General features: G+C 45.6%; 1 pseudogene across 1 annotated transcript; it reads right to left on the bottom strand.

Annotated features, from left to right (window-relative positions):
• Window positions 1-3,366: 3,366 nt before the first annotated feature.
• Window positions 3,367-3,726, bottom strand: LOC308427544 (DNA-directed RNA polymerases I, II, and III subunit RPABC2-like; annotated as a pseudogene). The gene has a single exon. The product of its transcript is annotated as a DNA-directed RNA polymerases I, II, and III subunit RPABC2-like (transcript).
• Window positions 3,727-22,869: the final 19,143 nt, after the last annotated feature.

Below are 22,869 nucleotides of genomic sequence, written 5' to 3'. Positions count from 1 at the left end.
AAGGGCCAGATTACATCATTGTGAGTTTGGTAACAATGCTATGAAACAGGGAGAGGGGTCCGTTGAGAAGAAAGAACGAATCTCAGTAAATGTAGTGAGTTCGGGGCGAGCTTTTAAGGTTAAATACTCTAATCGCTCCACCTGTTGCTGTTCTTTTTTCGTTTTGCTGAAACAGTCCAGACTGGCCTAGAACCGTAGCCCAGGTTTGCTTCAAACTTGCAACAAGTCTATTTCCTCTTCCCAAGTGCTAGCCTGGAACTACAGGAAAGAACTACCTGCCCTGCCAAGCAAATGTTCCTAGGGCAAAGAATGAAAACACACACACACACACACACACGGGGGAGGGGGACAGGGTAGTGATCTACACTACCCTGAATGTCTCGGAATGCATATCCGAGCTTCTGCCATTATCCAAAAGAAAAAGTTATGAGAAGAGACTGGAGGGAAAGCTCTGACGAGCTGCATGATGGGATTGCCAGCGCCTGCCAAGCTTATCTGTAGACGTGCTTCTGTGCCTACAAGAAACTAGAAGATACAGAGACCTGACTCATCACATCTTTAGAGACGTGTGTGCCATAGGGGTGAAGCTGCTGATGGATCATGTGACCAGTGTAGTAGAGTTCAGCCTGATTGGATTTTAATTAGCATAGGGTGGAGACTACAATGTGCCCACCAGCCTAAGTTTGGTTCCAAGCACCCACGTGTGACTCACAGCCATCTGTGACTCTGACTCTTGGGTGTATGCGCCCTCTTCTGAACTCTGAAGGCATCAGATGTGAAGGCACACATGCATACACAGTCTAGACAAATCCCATAGGGACCCAGAGCTACAGCCATCAGCTAAACAGCTCCAGGATTTCTGCCTGTCTTGGGGTCTAGTTCAGTTGTTTGGTGCTGGGAGTTGAACCCAGGGGCTCTTTGGGTTCAATGCCTAGCACCAAAGTGACACTTGTGGTAACATATGTCTGCACTTCCAGCATTCGGGAGGTAGAGGCAGGAGGATCAGAATTTTGAGGTTATTCTTAGCTACATAGCCAATAGTGGACTAAACTGCATGAGACCCTGTCTCAGTGACAAAGATAAAGATCATTGTTCTAATCAGTTAACTGTAGGAGTAATGACTATACTACAGAAAATATCACACAAATCATTGTCTGATTGAGAATCATATATCCTTTATAGAAAAAAATCCTCTTTTATCTTTAAACTTGCATTTTATTCATTTGGGTGTGTGCATGTGTGTGTGTGTGTGTGTGTGCATGTGTGTGTGTGCGTGAGAGCTCAAGTGTGTGTGCCTGTGTTTGGAAATATACATGCTGTGTGCAAATCACAAGGCAGTTTTCTCCTTGCATACTACTAGGGTCCTGAGGACTAAACTCAGGTCATCCAGCTTGGCTGCAAGCCTTTAATCCCTGGGGCCATTTCACCAGCCCTGCCTCATTTCATAATTAAGATTAATACCAAGTGCTTACTCGGCAGAGGAGGCTGGATGATCACAGGGGTGGTTTTTCCAGGGTGGGGTTTATCCTTTGTCCTCTGGATGTACTGATCCCGGCAAGTTCCCCACAATTCGGAAGTGACTTCATTGCTATGGTAGAGGGGACTGAACTCGTATTTTCACCTAAATTAGAAAGGAAGGAGGAGAAAGAGCAAGATAAAAATGAACAGAAACCACACTTTTATAGACATTTGCCCTAAGAGAATCTTTCAAACTCTCACCCAGAGTCACTTAGAACCCTGAAACACTGTCAGCAAACAGCGTGACACCTTTGGACCCGCACTATTCCAGGAGAAAGCTAAACATTCAAGGAGGTGGAAGGAGGCTGTCCGATAAAGATTTACAAACGACAACCACTTTCTCAAATGTTTTCAAAAATACCAAGTGTGGGCTGAAGAAATATCTCAATGCTCTTCAGAAGAGCCAGCCAGTTCAGACATCTGGGCGGCTAACAACCACCTGTAACTCCAGCTCCAGAGACTCCCACGACCTCTTCTGGTCTCTGAGGGCTTTGCACATAAGTAGTGTACAGACAGGCATGCAGAAAAAAATACCCGAATACATGAAATAAAAACAAATCTTAAGGGCTGGAGAGACGGGTCAGCAGCTAAGAGCACTGGTTGCTCTATGAAAGGACTCAGGTTCGAATCCCAGCACCTACACCTCTCTTTACCCTCTGTAACTGCAGTCCCAAGAAATCCGATGCCCTCCTCTGGCCTCTGAACACAATAGACACACATGACACACAGACATACATCCATGCAAGGAAAACACCCATACACATAAAGTAAAATTCTTCTTAAAGGAAGGAAAGGAAATAGCAAATTATAGAGGGGAAGGGGAATAAGCAAAGGCAGTAAGAAAAGATAATGTCCTAGAACAAAATGTGCATGTGTATGAAGACCCTGGGATGAATCCCGATGTTTATAAGCTAATTTAAAAATAATAACAAAATTCTACGTCCCTTCTTCCTCCCTCTTCTGCATATTTAAACTCACCTTCACCCCATCTCTGTGTCAGTCTTTTGGTTTTCTGGTATCTTTGTCCTCTTCAAATTACATTGTGTCTAGTCCAGAAAGTTAGCATTTGTCAATTTAATTGTTTAAGTGAACACTGCTGCCACCCAGTGTTAAGATGAAGTTACAAAGAGGAAAGCAAAAGAGATGTGACTGTCCAATCACAACAGAACTGTGATATCTTTTACCGGGACTGCACACATTGGTTCATTTAATTATTGCATATTGGTGGCATTATTAATTTTATAATTGTGTGGTGTTTGTTTAACAAGTTGGGTTTTTTGGGATTATTTATTTACTTTTATTTATATGAGCTCCTGTCACTGTCTTCAGACACACCAGAAGAGGGCATCAGATTCCATTAGATGGCTATGAGCCATCATGCTGCTGGGAATTGAACTCAAGACCTCTGGAAGAGCAGTCAGTGCTCTTAACTGCAGAGCCATCTCTCCAGCCCCTGTTTTTCTCTCTCCTCTCTCTCTCCCTCCCTCTCTCTCCTCTCTCTCTCTCTCTCTCTCCCTCCCTCCCTCTCTCTCTCTCTCTCTCTCTCTCTCTCTCTCTCTCTCTCTCTCTCTCTCTCTCTCTCCTCCCTCTCTCTCTCTCCTCCCTCTCTCTCCCTTCCTCCCTCCCCCCTCCCCCCCCTCTCACTCCCTCACTCACTCATGTGAGTGTGTGTGTGTCTTTATGTAAGTGCTGGTACTTGAATGATCAGGTCCCCCTTGAATTACCAGTGTGGGTCTTGGGAACTCCACCCCTGCAAGATGTTCTTTTGGGGGGGTTCTGGGGTGAAGTTTATTATTTACATGTATAAAGTGGGCATAGAAATGGCGCCCAGCAGTCTGATAGCTCTGCTCAGTCGCTGATGATGAACTCATCCACACCCCAATCTTTATAGCTCCCATCTGGCAGGTAACAGCTAATGATGATGGGAATCTTCCGGGCCTTGAGCTCCTCCATGGCAGTGAGCAGAGGGTCTGTCTCCCCTTCCAGCTCCGCCATTACCGGGGCACACACTGAGTGCTGGGCACCCGGGCTGGCTCATACTTGGTCATGTATGGAGTGGTGCTATGCTTCTGGTTGGCATTCACCAGACGGGAGAATCTCGACATTTTCCTGACCCTCCTCCTCCACATTTTCCAAGTCGTCAAGCCTTTTGTCCTCCTCCACCTCATCAAAGTCATCATCATCGAAATTGTCCCTGTTGTCTGACATGATGCCTTCTTCACACTAGCGGGTCCAGGGCACAGAGCAGAGACAAGACTTTCCTATGTGTTGTTACTGGGCGAGCCCCCATGTGATGGTATTTTAGAGAAGAAAACACGGGCATTTTGAGCATCGCTAACATCAAATGTCACAGGGCTTGAATCCAAGACCACCTGATTCTGATCTTTCTGTACTATACCTACCACGCTACACAGACTCCCCAAATGACACGCTAGGCGAGGTTATGACCTGCTATAAGGTCTGCCCCGACTGCCCTTTGCTGTCCTGAGACCCTCATATGTGTACAGCCATCCTGATTTCAAAGACATTTTCCTTCTCTTAATATGTAAACCACAGACTCAGCTTCCAAGTTTTTATGGCTCTTTCTAAAACCTCCCACCTATTAATTGTGTAACTTTCGAAAATAATGATGAAAAGATACATCCCATAATTTTAATGCCACCGACTAACAACTGTCAACGCCGTACAGTCCTTACTCCTCCGCTCCGGTACTTTGCAGTGTTCTCTGGTCATCCTTCCCTCGTCCTTGTTCTTCTTCAGAGAAGAGGGGAAGGGGACAGGAAGGTAGGCGAAGAGAGGAGAGGGTAGGAGAGGGTTGTTTTCAATGAGTGCTCTATTTGCATTATGCTATCTGGACAGAAGAGGGCGCCAGATCCCATTACAGATGAAGGCATCGGATCCCATTACGGATGGTTGTGAGCCGCCATGTGGTTGCTGGGCATTGACCTCAGGATCTCTGGAAGAGCTGTGTTCTTAACCGCTGAGCCATCTCTCCAGTTCCCTCATTCTTTTCTACGTCTGTGCATGGCGGCCATGTCAAACCTCCTGCTACCACGCCACTCCTCCTGGCCCTCCTATCATGAGAGTAGCCATCATTTTCTGTGGGTCAGTCCCAAATAGGACTCACTAGCCACACTGGGCTTCTTGCTTGGCTTTCTATCCCATACTGCCATCGGGAGGAGGAACTTTCCCATTTGACACTACCATTCTGCTAAAGAATTCAAAATAATCCAAATATCCTCCTAGCCCTCAAGTTATCTCTCTCTTTGCTAGTCTTAAAACAATCCAGCAGCGCCTGATCCTGTCTTGGAGCAAAGGTGTCATTTTTACAGCATTTTGCTGACATCTACTTCACGGAAGCCATCACTCTGGTTCACATCTCATGACATCTTGATCTTCATGAATCAGTGGGGAAGAAAGTGATACTTTACCTGGTGTTGGTCAGGGAAGAGAATTTGAAGAACCTAAACATGGCAGCACCTTCCTCTGACATTGAAGCTGTTCCTTCTCTGGAATGGTGCACCATGAGTGCTCAGTCCCTGAGTCTCTCTCTGAGCTAGGTCTGAGAACAGGGGGAGAGGCCTGCCTTAACACAGCTCAATACATGGGCCTTTGAGGGCTCACAGTAATAGTTCCCCAAGAAGTGTGGATTCAAAGGACTTGTCTGCCTCAGTATAGGTGAAAATTTCTTTCATGCTAGCTTATAAGTTAAGACAAGCTGGAGGAGAAATTCAGTCTCTGAGAGCACTGGTGGTTCTCACACACACAGGCTTAGTTTCCACATCAGGCAGCTCATACCCATCTGTGACTCCACTCCTGGGCATCTGATGTCTTCTGGCTTCCATGAGTATCTGCATGTATGTGGTGCACACAAAAGCTTACAGACAGTGGGCACTGGAGGCAGGCAGATCTCTGTGAATTCAAGGCCAGCCTGGTCTACAAAGTGTGTTCCAGGACAGCTAGGGGCTGTTACACAGACAAACCCTGTCTCAAAAAACTAAGTAATTAAAAATACATTCTAGCAAAAAAAAAAAAAAAAAAAAAAAAAAAAAAAAAAAGAAAGAAAGAAAGAAAGAAAAAGAAAGAAAGAAAGAAAAAGAAATCAGTAGCTAGATCATTAATGAGCTTACTAAGAAATTAATTAGAAAATATATCCCCCCAGGGATCTACCACATATGCAGCCACCAAATCCAAGCACTATTGTTGATGCCAAAAAGTACTTACTGGCAGGAACCAGATAGAGATGCCTCCTCAGGGACTCTTTCAGAGTCATATAGATACAGCTGAGCATGCCTGCAGCTAACCATCGGACTCAACATGGAGACCCCAATGAGGGTGCTAAAGAAAGAACTGAAGGAGCTGAAAGGGGTTGCAACCTCATGGGAAGAACCATTATCAACCAATCAAACCCTCCACAACTCCCATGGACTAAAACCTTTGAGTACACATTGAGAGAACTATTGCATATGTAGCTGAAGATACCTGTGTCTGGCATCAATTTGAGAAGAGGCCTTTAGTCCAGGGAGGGCGTGTTTTCTTAATGTAGGGGAATGCCAAGGCAATGGGGTTGAGAGGGTGATTAGGAGGGAGTGTACCTTCATGAAGGCAAATGGAAGGGGCAGGGGGGAGGGGAAGGGATAACATCTCAAATGTAAATATAGAGTATCTAATTTAAAAAATTCCATCTTCTTGAGATTCATGTGGTCTGTGGATTTTATCTTGGGTATTCCAAGCTTTTGGACTAATATCCACTTATCAGTGAGTGTATACCATGTGTGTTCTTTTGTGATTGGGTTGTTTTGATTTGCATTTCCCTGAAGACAGACCACATGAAGCTGAATATGAAAGACCAAAGTGTGGATACTTCAGTTCTTCTTAGAAGAGGGGAAATATTCACAGAGACAAAGTGTGGAGCAGAGACAGAAGGAAAGAATATGTGGGTGGGTGGGGGAGCACTCTCACAGAGGCAGGGGGAGGGAGGATGAGACAGGGGGATTCCAGAGGGGAAACTAGGAAAGGGAATACATTTGAAATGTAAGTAAAGAAAATATCCAGTAAAAAATAAATAGAAAAAAAAAAAAAAACAAGAAAAAAAGAAAATATATACAAGAAAAAAAAAAAAAAGAGAGAGAGAAGAAAAGAAAACACACCCCACAGACAATGGGGGAAAAGGATCTGGGTTAAACTAAAGTAACCAAAGAAGTTAAAATGTCCCATGAGAACTTTTTTGTGCTGCTGTTTGTTTTTTGAGACAGGGTTTCTCTGTGTAGCCCTGATTGTCTGAGAACTCATTCTGTAGGCCAGGCTGGCCTCAAATTTACAGAGCTCTGCCTGCCTCTGCCTCCAGAGTGCTGGGATTAAAGGTGTGCACCACCACCTCCTGGTGCAATGAAAACTTGAAGACAATAAAGCAAAACAAAACAAAACAAAACAAAAAGAACCAAAAAACAAAAACAACTGAAGAGTAAAAACTTTGGTGGAGAATTCAGGTTCTATTGAATTAAAAGAAAGAAAAGAGAGGGGGTAGGGAGGGAGAGAGAGGAAAGGGAAGGCCAGCAGACCAAGCAAAGGACACTAAATTCTGGCGAAGATGATGAGTCTTGTTTACTGCTTAATTGTGTCACTTTCTAATTAAAAATAGATATGACTAGACTTGGCCATGTTGAAAACCAACCTTTCTTCCTTCCTTCCTTCCTTCCTTCCTTCCTTCCTTCCTTCCTTCCTTCCTTCCTTTCTTTGAGACAGGTTTCTCTGTGTATCCCTAGCTTGGAACTTGCTCTATAGACCAGGCTGACCTTGCACTCAAAGCTCTGCCTGCCTCTGCCTCCCGAGTTCTGGAATAACAGGCATGTGCCATCCCTGCCTAGCCTTAAAATGCTTTTCTAATGTAAGATTTCAGACTGAGGTCCTTATAGCTGGGAGTGAAGCCACCTAGAATGATCGAAAATTGCTTTCAGGAAAAACCAGTTTCTTCGACGCCAGAGAAGTGCTCACTCCAAGTCTTGATCCACACTGTACGGTCGCTGTGAGGATAAAGAGTTCTGCGCAGGTGAGTGATGCTGTACTTCTCCAAGCAAGACAGACAGCACCCTAAGCACTTCTTTGCACCCCCTCTGTGCCAGGCAAGGGTCCAGCTCAGTCTAAAAGCAGGTTTTACAAGCGCTATGGGCTTGGTGCTGGTTGGTCCTCTGGGAGACAAAGAAGTGCTCTAGGGTACACGTGGGAAACTGGAACACTGAAGAAGGCCTTGCCTTTGTCGCTGGAGCCAGGGTATCTGGTTAGAGCCGGGTGAGGGTTAAAAAGTGTGGAGTTACGAATGAACACGAATGAACGAGAGTTGAGAGATTGCCCTCAATGCTCTGCCCCCTCCCGCCTTGCACACTGCTCCTGCACACTGGATTTAACTTCCGGGAGCAGGTGTTTGGTTCCGCATGGCAAGCAAGGCGTCCTGAGATTGGACCGAGAGAAACCGGCGTTCCTGTGCCCAGGAGGGCCATTTCCAGCATCACGCAGTCTTCTGAAGCTTGGGTTGTGTTTTGTCTTATTTTTTAAACTCTCCTTAGGGCTTTGTTGTTTTGTGTGCTTGTGCATTTGCCTGACTGTATGTATGTACACTTTTTGTGCGGATGGTACGGATCCAGACGTGGGCATTGGATCTCCCAGATCTGGAGTTAGAGGCTGTTGAGAACCACTCGATGTGGGTTTTGGGAACGGAACCACTGTCCACAGCTAGTGTTTTTGACCCCTGCCCCAGCTCCCTGCACCCGCATTTCCCAGGCAAACAGCACCATCTCACATAGGTCCTCACCAGCCCCAGACACCTCCGAGGTTGTGCCGGCATTTCTCAGGAAATGCTCAGCTCAGCAAGCAGCTAAGTGTGGACCCTGAGAGCCAGGAAGGGGACAACTTTCAGATCAATATTTATTAGTGGAGAGGACCTGCACTTTTCTCCTCTCTCCAGGGGGCCTTTGTGGCTGTAATGTAGAGATCAACAGTGCATGTCAAAGGACAATTTTGAATGTCGGACAGTCAGGCAGGCTGGGAATAAATTTGAAATACAGACCTCCGGGCCCAGCTCTGGATTCAGCCAGTCTGGGACCGGCTGAAGAATGGGGATTTTGTACTTGTTGTTTTGTTTGCTTGTTTATTTGTTTGTTTTTACAAATACACATCTCTATCCTCTTCCAGATGATGGTGAATGGTTTGGAGACTGGCCACCCACCTGGAGTATTATAGAAATATATAATCTCTGGACCTCAAGAGTTTTCACTTTTTGGTAGTTGCAAGTGGATGAGACAGGATCTCATAATGCAGCCCTGGCTGACCTGAGGTTCACTCAGCGCCTCAAGAAGGCTGCAAGCCTTTCAGCTGTGTATATATAAAGAGTAACCACTAAGCCATTCTCCAGCCCCTCTACCACCCACTTTTTAAAGATCAGCTTATTTATTTTATTTCTTGCTAGCTTTTAAATTTCAGGCATCATTTATGAACAAACACACACACACATTCCTATGACACACACGTTAATAGTAATGTCTGGACAAAGATGGAACGGTGGAGGCAGAACAGGTGACAGGGAGGAGCAGGAAGAGGTTTGATAAGGGAAATGGGGGAAGAGGTGCTGACAGACTCAGTTGTAATCTCAACCTGAATTCCTCATTTTGGTTTAAAACTCCTTCCTCTCATGTCCCAGGAAATTAAGCAAACTCCTTCTATTTCTCTATTTCAAGCACAAATGCTCTCTTTTATTTCTTTCTTTGTTTGTTTATTAGTGTATTTCATGTATGTGAGTACACAGTCTCTGTCTTCAGACACACCAGAAGAGGGCACCAGATCCCATTACAGATGGCTGTGAGCCACCATGTGGTTGCTGGGATTTGAACTCAGGACCTCTGGAAGAACAGTCAGTGCTCTTAACCACTGAGCCATCTCTACAACTCTCCCTCCCTCCCTCTGGTATGCAACAACTCAAGCCAGGCTGGAGCTTGCTACGGGATGATGAGGATGACCTTGAACTTCCTATCCTCCTGCCTCCACCTTCCAAGTGATAGGATTAAAGGCCTGGGCTACCCTGACTGTTCATTTCAGAGTGCAGTCTCAGTCTGGCCCTGGCCAAAGTGGAATTCCCTGTGCAACCCAAGCTAGCCTCAATTCCACTGCAATCTTCCTGTCTCAGACTTCCAAGCACTAGGGTTACACACAAGTGTGAGTCACGACCCCCTGCACTGCTCTTTCTCCCTGAGCTCTGTCTCTCATTTAAAAAAAAAAATTAAAAGGCATTAATTTAGTAAATACTGACTAAGGACTCATTATGTGAAGCTGGAACTCCCGGGATCTGACAGTACAAGTTAGATCAGAGGAGTCATGAAAGGTCCTCCTAAAGCAGTGACACAGGTTCCAGCAGGCAGGGTAGAGTCAGCAGTTTGAGGTCGCTCTCAGCCGGGCCTGTGCATGACAAGAAGAGTAGGCACAGAGAGGGGCAGGGAGAGAGCAAGGACAGTTGTCACCCAGTACGGACTTCATCCATTTCAAAATGGCAGAGAATAGGACACGCTAGCCTCTGTGATCCGGCATTTCCTATACAAGGATGCCTCGGGGACCTAAGGGCATCCTTGGTACTGGAGTCCCTGCTTGACCAAACTAATGATACTTGTGTGAAGAAATTATGAAAAGCTAGGCGGGGTCATGTGCCTTTCACTCTGACACTCCGGAGGTGGAGGCAGGAGAATCTCTGTGAGTTTGAGGCCAGCCTGATCTACATAGCAAGCTCTAAGGCATCCAGAACCACATAGAAAGACCCTGTCACAATAAGTAAGTAAATTTATAAATAAAAGAAATAATGAGGGGCTGGAGAGATGGCTCAGCAGTTAAGAACACTGACTGTTCTTCCAGAGGTGCTGAGTTCGAATCCCAGAAACCACATGGTGGCTCGCAACTATCTGTAATGGGATTCAGTGCCCTCTTCTGGTGTGTCTGAAGATAGCAACAGTGTACTCACATACATAAAAAGAAAGAAAAAAAAAAAAAAAGAATGAGGATTTCCAGGAGCCAACATGGCTGAGGTAGGTTATTAAAGCACAGTGTAGCATGCTTCTCTGGGTCCTAAGCTCCTGACCATCTCCTGGTGGCTCTGGTGTTTGTGAGAAACTGGTCTCATGAGGTTGATGTCACCTAGTAAATAAATAGATAGTTGATACCCAACAGTGACCACCAAGGCGGTAATGAAAGATATAAGGTTTGTATACCTTAATGTAACACAGCAATAACTAATTGCTTCAGTTTCTTTTACTTTTGAGGCAGGCTCTTACTATATGTATTCTAGGCAGCCTAGAACTATATCTAGACCAGGCTGGCCTCAAACTCACAGAGATCTATCTGCTTCTACCTCCTGAGTGCAGGGACTTATGGTGTGCTCCACAACCTTGGGATAATTAATTCACATTTTAATCCGATTGCTTTAGTCAGACACAGGATTATGAGGTATGGAACTGCCTGTCTGTCCGTGAAAATGATTACCAGTGTGAAGAAAATACACACCTTCCCACCATACCTTATATTACCTCAAATCTACCTCTCAAAATATTCTCCAGATTTATCATAGGACTTGAAATAAAAACAAATAAAACCTCAAAATAAAGCTGAAATTAAAGCCATATAATAAAGCCAAACTTTGGAGTTTCGTAATCTTAATCTAGAAACATTCATTACAACTCTTTAACTTGATTTTTTAAAATACCATAAAAACTTCCAGAGAACTAGATTAAACCAAAGCATTTACTGGTTTATCCCACGGGCACAGGGCAGAAATGCGGCCAGCCCTGAGGAGAAATTGAAACCAAGAGGAGGCAGTTCTCACTACTCCACATCTCCCGGGGATACCCTCTGCCTTCACTACTGGGCACCAGTTCCTTCTCCTACCAACTGGACTTCTCTGTTCTTCAGAGCGCAAGATGGAAGCAATACACTTGCTCTTCTGGAATTTGAAGCTAGTTTGAAGTCAATAAGAACTGGCTTTCTGTCCTAATACCACAGAGAGAAGAATCTCACTGCTTAAACTTGGGGTCAGCATTTCTTCCCTGAACCAATCAGCCTTGATGGAGGCCTGGGGAGCAAACGTTAGTACAAGCTGAAGCCAGGATCCCAGCCAGTGATGGCTGGAGACCCCCCCCCTCCTCAAATACAGGGGACAGGGATCCCAGACTGTTTGCCTTGCCTGAGATACCAACACACAACTTTCTTTATAGACAGAGGATACTATGGAACGCACCTAAAGCCAATCCAGAGATACATGGTTTCCCCAGAGGACTCAAAAAAATCAAGCATTCTGTAGGGCTTCCTATGGAGACTAACAGGATGAGAGGCAGTCAATAAAAAGTCAGGGGCCTCAAGGTCTGGGCACTGGGGGAGCTGTAATTAAGTCAGAATCAATAGTTAAGCAAAGTACTTCCTGGAACGTAGTAAACCTCATTGTTGATTGCCTTCCTAGCTCCGTCTTCCTCCAGCCATATCTATATTTGGGCATCTGCTCCTCTCCACTGGGCTTCTGTAGACTCTTCTTAAACCCTTGTGAAGGAACTGTGACTAGTCTAACACTCCCTTTGTCCCTGTGTTAAGGATGACCAGATGGCATATTCTGTCCAGTGAGACATGCTATAAGACCACCTGTAGCTTCCCGAGGAAGATCCCCCTCAGGCCTAAAGAATTGAGAGAGAGATAGGCATCCTCTCCCTGCCCTTTCCTTCATCTCTGCCTGGATTGTGGATGTACCTGGAGCCACTGCAGCCATCTTGTGAGCATTAGAAGTAAGCCAAGAAAAAGAAGAGGTGGCTCAGATTCCCAGGAGGCAGAGGCAGGGGGATCATGAGTTCCAGCCCAACCTCCAGTACGTGAGGAACTCCAGTGAAAAGCCAAACAGATGAAATCTGTGGCCACCTGAAATCTCAGTATTAGAGAAGCAGAGCTGGACTCCCGTGGGCAGGCTGGCTGGGACTGGGTTGGAGAGCTCTGGCTTCACAGAGACCCAGCTCATAAATACAATGGGAGCGATTGGGGAAAACCTTGACGTCCACATGTGTCATGCTTATAACCTACCCACATATACACATGCATTATATAATTTCGGTATACACTGCCGTTCATCCGTGAATCAAGCTGTTTGGAGATTATCCTGCACTTAAAGCCTTTATACCAGACAGAGTCTTACATTTAAGCTGTTTTGAGCTTCTTCTCAGTCACATGAGGCTGAAGATCAGCTAACTGGAACAGGAAGTATGGGGGTGTGAAGGGACAAACGAACAAACACCTAACAAGGCAGGCAAGCTGGAGGCCATACGCAATGAGCAGCAACCTAGAAGCTAGCCGACAATGTCACATGGGGAAATACTAAATTACCACTCAGGCGCTAAAGGAAAATAAAGACTATTTTGTTAAATACAAAACTTCAAAATGTACTTACATGGAATCCTTTCTAGGAATCTGCTTATGGTTATAAGGAGAAATGCTCCACTCCCCTGCTCCCGCCCCCACCCCCGCTCCCGTAGGCTCATGAAACCCAAGTTGGTTGCCAGGTAGTGTGCTGTTTGGGAAAGTTATGAAACCTTTAGGGAGTGGAGCCTGGCTACTGGGCACAGGGCCCTGAAGTTTCACACCCTGCCGCTTCCTGCTGTTCCCTTTCTGCCTCCTGACTTCAGGTACCATGTAACCAGCCCCCTCCTGTCTCTACCCCAGCACCTTCCCACCTTAGCTTTAGACCTAAGATTTGAGCCCAAATAAGACCCCCTCCCCTCAATCGCAGCAGTGAGAAAACGTTCACACATTATGTGCTTCTCCAAAATGAGGGAAAACACCAGATCAGGAAGAAGGGGGTCCAGTAAAGGACACTTCCCTTTTGAGCAGCCAGGACATTCCAGCTGGTTTTTGTGAACGAGGGATCACATGGCTCCAGAGGTGATTTAAGATTGAATGGGGGGGGAGGTCAGATGTATTGAAGATTACATGAGGCATTTTCTGAATGGAGGGAGGGAAGAAAAGAACAAAAGACCAGTGCAGAGGAGCAGCCCTGCAGGACCCAACCTGGAATACCATTGAGATGAGTATCGATTTGTGTAAAAATTGTCATTTTATTGCCAGAATGTTTGGATCCTGTGTGTGTGTTCATAGATGATGCCTGAAATTTAAAAGCTAGCAGATATAAAATAAAGAAATTAATCTTTTTTAAAAGGCTGGAGAGATAGCTTAGTGGTTAAGAGCACTGTCTGCTCTCCCAGAGGTCCTGAGTTCAATTCCCAGCAACCACATGGTGGCTCACAACCATTTGTAAGGGGATCCGATGCCCTCTTTTGGTGTGTCTGAAGACAGCTACAGTGTACTCATATGTGTGGTGAGAGGGGTGGCAAAATAAATATATAGATCAATAGATAAATAAACACATAGTAAAGGGCAGAAGACCGGATGGAAAGTTTAGGGCTGGGGATAGAGAGGTACATCAAGGCAGCACAGGCCTGGGGATGGAGGCAGAGCCAGGAATTCAGTGCCATCTGTGGCCACCTACTGAGTCTGAGGCCAACCTGGGATCTATTTGACTCTGTTTCAAAAAGCAATAAGGAAATCTTTGCATAAAACAACCAGGTCAGGGTTAAAGAAACCAGGGCAGAGATGGTGGAGCCAAGCGGCTTGGTGATGGAGGCTCGGATGGGTAAGGGGGAGCCTTAGAAGGCTGGGCGCTGAGCAGTAGTGATCTCTCAGGAGCAGCGCCTTTGCACGGGAGTTTCCTATCTCGTCAGCGTCTAGAAATAAAATCAAACTAGCATAGATGTTTTCTTCCCACTCCCATCCCTCTTTCAGCCTGTACTTGGGAATATCCCAGGTCACCAGCTCTAGCCTAGCCTTATCAACAGACCATTAGTACAGAAACGCTGCAGGCTCATCTCCCAGCTGGTGTGAGGGGCGGAAAGCCCCTGGCATGGCCCCAAGTCCTTGTTTCTCTGAGCCCCCCCTCCCCCTCCCCCTACCTCTCCCTCTCTCTCTCTTTCTCTCTCTCTCTCTCTCTTTCTCTCTCTCTCTCTCTCTCTCTCTCTCTCTCTCTCTCTCTCTCTCTCACACACACACACACACACACACATACTTCTAAATGTTTCTTGAGGTTCTTTCTTGATTGCTCCTCCTGCTTTTTTGCATCTATGAGTTCCACTGACAATACCCAATGCCTGTAAGTTGTCAGGAGTTTCACTCACTATTGCTTTTTGTCCTAATATCCTAGCTCAGGGAGAAGCCAGGTCTCTGAGAAGTTAAGGAAGCTGTTGGCTGCACATCACTTACCTAGAAAATCTGGAGGGCATCAAATCCTCTCCACTGGGCCACACCGAGCTCTGGTGAGCTCATGTAAGGCATCCCACACCTCCCTCTGACAACAGGTCTGGGGGGGGGGGGTCAGTTCCTACCTTTTACTTTAGTGTCAGCAAGAATTTACAAGTTAAGATCAAGAGCCAGACCCAATGGTATCCACTTGTATTCCCAGTGCAGGGAGGATCAGAAATTCAAATTAAGGATTTGGGAGAGTATAAAGACCTAAGTTTGGATCCCCCAACTCACATATACAATCCAGAAGTGACAGCACAAATTTGTAATCCAGGGCTGGAGCTTCAGGGGGAGGGACAGACACATGACTGTTTGTCACAAGACATTTGATCCCACTGTGAACCCCAAGATTGTGTCATTGATTGAAAAAACTAGTTGTGGTTTGGCTCGGCCCTTAGCACACACCTTTAATCCCAAAACAATGAAGGTAAGGTTAGTTTGTAGAAGGAAGCACGCTTGGTTTGAAAGTGACGTCTAATGGAGTGCAAAATAACAAATCACAGAATGGGAGATGGCCAGCTCTCTCAAGAATAGAGAGGAAAGGGAAGCTACTGAAGAGATCGGTGCAGGCCGAGAAGAAATAAAAGAGAGAAGGAGAAAAGAGGCAGTTTTACCAGGAGAGTTGTACAGAGTCAGGTTGCAGGGAGAGAACAAGCTACACACAGGTGAAGACAGAGGAGCCAGAGAGTGAGAAGCAGCCAGAAGATTAGACCAGATTGTCAGAGCTAGCACGGGGCCAAGCAGAGCAAGTCAGGAGAGGCTGAGAGAAGCCAGTTTGAATCAGTCAGCTTAGAGGAGTTTGAGCCAGAACAGCTGAGTTGATTAGCCAGCCAAAGCTCAGAAAGAGCTAGGAAGGGCTGAGCTGAATCAGCAGTAAGTCTGAGGGACTGAAACCATTCTAGGCCTGGATGAGATTTTCAGAGGCTAGAAGCTTCTAGGTTGAGGCCTAGGTTCACAGTCAGTAAGCCATGGAGACAGTACATAAAACAAGAGAATAAAAGTTACTTTTATAACCATCCCTGGAGCTTACTGGTCAACCAGTCTAGGCAATCAGGGAGCTTCAGGCTCTGTGAGTGACTTTAACCAAAAATAAATAAATAGATAGATAGATAGATAGATAGATAAATAAATAAATAAATAAATAAATAAATGGAGTAAGATATTCAGCTAGATTGGTTGTGGCTCACACTTTGAGTCCTAGCACTCGGGAAGTAGGGGCAGGGGAATCACTGAGTTTGTGGCTAGCCTGATCTACAGAGTAAGTTTCAGGACAGCAGGACAGCAGAGAAAAACCCTGTAACCAGTTTTTGCAACTTTGTGGGTTCTTCTTTTTTCCCCACCCTTTAACCCCTTCTTCTTCTCCCCCTTGTCTTCCCTCTATTACTAGAAAGGCGAGAAAGCAGGAGAGAGGAGTAAGAGATGCCTGAGTCTAATTCCTTTCCTTTAGTTTCTTCTTTGAGCATGACTAACCACACCCAACCCCCTGAATGACCAACAACTGCCAACCCCACCTCTCAGGGCCCTAGAAAAGTTCCCAGAATTCCAAATGTCACAAGATCACAAAAACTACTATAGGCAAAACCATACCTCTGCTAGAGCATGAGGAAAACCATAGTCAGCTGCTGCAAAGCTGCCCCATTTCCCACACCTGGAATTAAAACAAAAACATGTTCTTGTAATGTTTCTGTGGTTTTTAAGGAAGCCAAAGTTCCAGGATTTTCATCTCAAAACAAACAAACAGACAAACAGAATGAGATATTCAACCTCAGCCTTGTACTCCATATCTACACATTTGCACATGCACACGAATGCGCTCGCGTGCGCTCGCACAGACACACACACACACACACACACACACACACACACACACACACACACACACCACTACCACCACCACAAAGAAGAAAACTGCATGATCTTGTACCACTGTCTTAACCTCTCACCACACTGACAATGAGTGATCCAGCCTTCTTTTGGGGGATCGAGGTCTCATGTAGACCAGGCTGGCCTTGAGCTTGTTGTAGAGCTGCTGGTATTTCATCTGGATCTGCTGTGCGAGACAGCTGTTGCCACCATGAGGGGCAAGTCGCAAACATGAACTGGGCAACAGGAACGGGAGAAGCAGTAACACAAGGGGGCCAGTGTGACCCACAACACAGACCCTTCCAGCTTCTTCCAGCTCCGTGGCCAGGCAGAGTCCGTGCTGCCTTCTGCGGGACTCATGGGTCCTGGGGGCGGGGGAGCCAGTCTCGTTTGCACAGTTTCTTCTGATCTTCCTTATTTAACTTTCCGGTAGGACCAGAGATCGCAAGAAGTCTTTGATCTGGTCTTGTCAGTATTTTGCTTTACAATTGGAGTTTTCTGGGTTTGAGACATTCTTACCCAGCCCTGGTTTGAAATATAGAACCTGAGCGAAGCAGGTGGCTCAGGTGCGACCTCAGCACGTGGGAGGCAGAAGAACGGGACCAGTGGTCCAACGCCACGGTGAGTTTGAAGCCAGCAGGGTCAACAGGCTAGCAAGGGCTGGCGAGACCCAGTATCGAAAAGAAATGAATAGCCAGGCAGTGGTGGTGCATGCCTTTAATTCCCAGCACTCGGGAGGTAGGAGGAGGTGGATCTCTGAGTCCACAGCCAGCCTGGTCTTACAGAGCAAGCTCCGGGACAGTCGGGGCTATATAGAGAAGCCCTGTCTTGGAAAATAAAAATAAAAATGAAAAACAAGTAAATAAATAAATAATAGATATTTTTTTAAAAAATGGATGAATGAATAAATAAGAGTCTGGGGTATGTATTCCAAATGTAGATCAATGGCAGGATCCTCAACAGAATGCCCAGCCCCCAAGCACAACAGAGCTAAAGCTCCCCGGGGTAGGGGTGGTTAACATCCGTACTGAACACGTTCAGATGCTTTCTTGTGGTTGCTGCTGAACCAAAACAGCGTACAAATCATTTCCATACCACAGCTGCGTATTAGCTTTGTAGTAACCCACAGACGGCCTAAAGTATACAAGAGGATGTGTGTAGGCTGAATGCAGATACCAGACCATATATGTGATCAGAGTACCCAGAGTCTCTTCTGGGGTCGGGGGAGCTCCTGAATCCAGTACTCAAGATGGGCAGTATGACTTTTGTGTTTTGTTTGTCAAGTTTATACGCTTAAGTTGTCCGCAGTCTAACTATATACATGATGTCCGGGAAAGTCCCTGTTTTACTATTTCCACAGGACAGCTCCCATTTATCTGTCTGCTCCTGTGCCAACAACATTCAATAGTTATTCACTTGCAGTTGGAAGCCATTTTTTATTCCATGTTTCCAACATTGACTTAGCTATTTAGGGACTTTCTCCTCCTGTGAAAATTTATCAGCTTCCTTAAAATCTTATTTTATTATTTATTTTTGAGACAGGCTTACTCTACATCAGCCTGATTGATTGTCTTGGAACTCACTATGTAGATGAGGTTGGCCTTGAACTCACGGAGGTCTTTACTATAGTCTTAAATGTTTGTTCAAGGACCAAGGGGTGATTCCATGGATAAAAGAACTTCTTGCCCTTTCAGATGACCCAGGTTTGATTCCCAGTACCACATGGTGGCACACACCCTCTGGAACTCCAATCCCCAGGGATCCACTGACTTCTGACTTCTATAGACGCCAAGCTTACACATGGTGCAAGCATACACATGTTTAAACAACATATACAACACAACATGAAAAAATATTTTTTAAAGTGCTCACTCAACAGTCTTGAGCATCAGGTTCAGATCCAGCGTCCTGTAGCAAGCTGGGTGTCCAGTACATGCCTATAATGCCAAGGAGGGTAGAAACTGGAGACTGCTGGCTTCCAGCATAGCCAACAAATAGACTGCCTCAAAGGGAGTCCCAGGGAGTGATAGTGTCTAGCCTCTGCTACTGGGTGGACCTAATGTATACACACACTCACACAGACACACCCATAGATTTGTTTAAGTCTATCTAACACTTTGGAGGCTGAGGTGGGAAAATGAATTTTAAGAACAGACTGGTTTACAAAAGAAGATTGTAGATCTCTGGGAGTTCCAGGGCAGTAGGACTACAAAGAGAGACCCTACCTCAAAAGAAAACAAAATGAAACAACAAAGCCTAAACAAACAAAACCCCAACCAAGTTGTCTCAACAGGTGCAGATGCATGCTTTTCCAAGGTTACTTCCCAGGTCCCACACTCTGATGGAAGGAAAGAATCCAGTCTTGCAAGTTGTCCTCTGACCTCCACCTTCATACCCTGGTACACATCTGCACATCTATATTCAAATGTACGATAAATAAGAAATGCAATAAAAATATATAGCAAATTGTATAATGTGAAACTACATCTATTTCTAGTTAAACTTCAACAGCTTTGTGGTGTGCTTAAACAAAACTCCACCCAGTAATAACCTTGACATTGCTGAAAGAAAACCTGCTCAGTGGGATTGCCTACTACTCGTGGCTTAGGCATATTCCCCCAACCCCCAAGACATGTCTATCTGTGACTGTGACCTCATTTGTGAATGATAGTGCTACAGATGCCATTGAGTTAAAATGGGGTCATACTAGACAGGATACTTTCTAAATACAGTGACAGATGTCCCTATAATAGAGGGGAATTTGGACAGAGATACATATGGAAAATTCCATGTGCTAATGCTGGAGACAAAGACTAGAGTCATATGTCTTAAGCCAGCATATGCCAAGGGTTGCTAGAAGTCACCAGACACTGCACATGAACAAAGAAGATGCCTCTTTAAGAGCCACCAGAGGAGCATGGGCCTGCTAACCTTACATCAGATGTCTCACCTGGAGAACTGAGAAGAAAGCAACATCTGACACTCTGTGTGTGTGTGTGTGTGTGTGTGTGTGTGTGTTTATGACACTGTAATTGTCATTGAAGGCCTAGGAGCATAACACATCTATTTTGTTTGCAATGAGAAGGTGTAAGTGTATCCTTCCACTGGCTCACTTATAGAGGGAAACAATCTGGCCAGGTGGTCAGAAGAAAGGAAAAACTGAATCTGTAGTGACAAAGAGGTATGTGAGTGAGGCATGCCATGGGCCTTTCCTAGCAAAGGCAGCATCCATAAGATATTTATTATGTCTTTGTCGGTGCTCACCAAAGGTGACTCACTGTAAGCATGTTCTTAGAAACCAACAGGTCAATATAACGTGGCCATGTTGGGAAAGGTGGGGGCTGGGCCTGTGCTCAGGGATGCAGATCTCATACCAAGGTAGACCAGGCTAACTGGGTGGCTGAGATTCTTATCTGCCATTGGCAGACACCAGTCTCAAAACAACCTCCCCCCCCCTCCAGTCTGTCCTTGATTCTCGAAGGAGGGAAAGCTATTACTACACACTTACATAGCTGAGCCTCACCTCCTTTGTCTGGGCTCTCACGATACAACCTAATGGGCTCTCAAAGGCCTCATCTCCAAACTCAGTCGGAGTTGGGGTTTTCAAACTAGGGGTTTGAAGAGAGACCATAGCAATGATGAGACACCATTAAAGACAGGATCCCGTCGACAAGGTACAGGGTTGGCATTAAGTCAGAGACTATTTTACAACCATTCTGTCCACAGCAAGTATATACAGCTCTAGAAGTCAAGATGCATGATCAGGAGAGAGAGAGTTATCCATGAGAAGTCGTCTCAGAAAAAATTTCTTCTTGCCTTAGCAGCCCTGAGGTTTGCTGATGTAACTTACTCCCCACAAGAATCCCACCGGGATACAGCCAAGTAGCCATGAATTTGGAAGATGATGCTACCGCTTGCCTGTCTTAAGCTCCTTCACAACCTGATGGCCAGGACAGGTCTCTGTACTGGTGGAGTGACTGGTCATAACCAGCAGGAATCCCAAGCACCCTGAGGTGCTGCTATACCACCAGAGCGGGGTATGTGCTGGTTTAATGCCCAAGAGTACATACTAACAGAAAACTGTGACTAAAGCGTCATAAAGGAATTGAAAATCGAATGTCTGAAAGTTTAGGACACTTCATAGGCCAGCAGACCAGCTGAATCTCTGAGGACAAAGGAAATATGAAGTGAGCCCTGGAAAGAGGAAGCAGCAGCTCCTCAGCTCTGGCCTCAGGACCAGCAGCAAAGACAAGGGTAGTTTCGAATTTGTATTCGTTATACGTGCATTGACTCATAAGTATTAATCGTTATTTTCTTTCATGACCATTAGCATCTCATGTTCAGGCTGCTGGGAGTTAGTGTTACATCGTAGACTCTGGGAAACAGGATCTCTACTAGAAATAGGGCTGACATGAAAAGCAGTCAGTAGCTAGCTGTGGTGGGGTGTGTCTTCACTAACAGCACTTTCCCTGTACAGGCAGGAGGATCAGGAGTTCAAGGCTAGCCAGGCTACAGGAGACCCTGCCCCGCCCCCCAAAAACCACAGGACTAAGGGGCCAAGGAGAAGGCTCTGTAGGTTAAGGCACTTGCTGCCAAGCCTGAGTTTGATCACTAGGCCCCACATGGTGGAAGGAAAGAATTGACTCCTACAGATTGTCTCTGGCCTTCACATATGTGCCATATATGGTGGTTGGAAAGAGATGTCCCTCACAGTCCCAGACATGTGATATTTTGTTCCCAGTGGGAGTGGCTGTTTGGGGATGCCTAGGAGGTGTGGCCTTGCTGGAGGAAGTGTGTCACTGGGGGCCGGGCTGTGAGAATTCAAAAGACTCACCCTACTTCCAGTTGACTCTTGGCTTCTTCCTACCTGCTGTCGGAAGGTCAGCCCTCAGTTTCTGTTCCTGTGTGCCGTCCGCTGCTGGCTGCCACAGTTCCCTGCCCTGACTCATCCCTCTGGAACCGTAAGCCAAGTAAGCCCTTCCTCCTCTTGATCATTGTATCACCGCCGAACCCACAAAGTCAATCGATATCATAAGTTTAAGGTAGCCAGTATTTGAGGAATTCTTTATTTTATGTTTTAAACTAAGAGTAAGGATTACTTGTTCAACCTTTGTGGAGGTGTTTGGTTCTGGGTATTGAAGCACAGAGCTTCAGACATGCTGGACCATTGAAGGACAAGCCCCACCACAATTATTACCACTTTTTTATAAGGGGTGTTGAGCTGTACATGCTAGCCCAAGGGCACTGCCACTCAGCCACATTCTTAGATACTGTGTAATCGAATTTTTAAAAATTAATTTATTTGTGTGTTTTTTAAGTGTTTGAGTGCTCTATTTGGATGTATATAACTGCAGGCCAAAAGAAGGCATTGGATCCCATTACAGATGGTTGTGATCCACTATGTGGTTGCTAGGAATTGAACTCAGGATCTCTAGAAGAACAGTTAGTGTTCTCAACCACTGAGTCATCTCACCAGCTCAGAGATGAATTTAAAAAAAAAAAAAAAAGATTTATTTTTCAAGGCGTGATGGTGCATGTCTTTAATCCCAGGACTCAGGAAGCAAAGGCAAGTAGATCTCTGAGACCAAGGTCAGTCTGGTGAGTGAGTTCCAGGACAGCCAGGACTAGATAGAGAGACCCTGTCTCTAAAACAGAGAAAGAAAGGAAAAGGTCTGTTTACTTTTGGTACTGTGTGTGGATAGATGCCTGTGTGTGAGTTTGGAGCCTTTCAGCTCCACTTCCTTTCCCTTGCCTGTGAGCGTTTCTTTGCCAGCTCATGCAATGTTAAACCTCACCAATAGAGGGCACTAGAGGGACACTGTGGGGCACTGCAACGTCTTTCCCTGTCGCCCTGGTTCCCCTGGCTTGTTCCTACAGTGAGAAGCACACTGTCACACTAAGTACCACAGGCTACCCCTGGACTGACGATCCCTATTATTTCTTAAATTTTAGGAATAGTTTAGTGGCAGACTGGTTGCCTAATATATGTGAAGTCCATTCCCAGCACTACACATTCAATACGTAAATAAAATAGTAATCAAACAAATTAGCTGAAAATTAAATTAGTCCATCGATTCCTTTCTTCTGAAGTATCTACTATGTTAGTATTTAACAATTTCTTAGACTCCAATT

Source organism: Micromys minutus (genome assembly GCF_963924665.1).
Source record: "Micromys minutus genome assembly, chromosome: 11".
NCBI classification, from domain to species: domain Eukaryota; kingdom Metazoa; phylum Chordata; class Mammalia; order Rodentia; family Muridae; genus Micromys; species Micromys minutus.
This window is presented reverse-complemented; position numbering and strand designations above follow the sequence as displayed.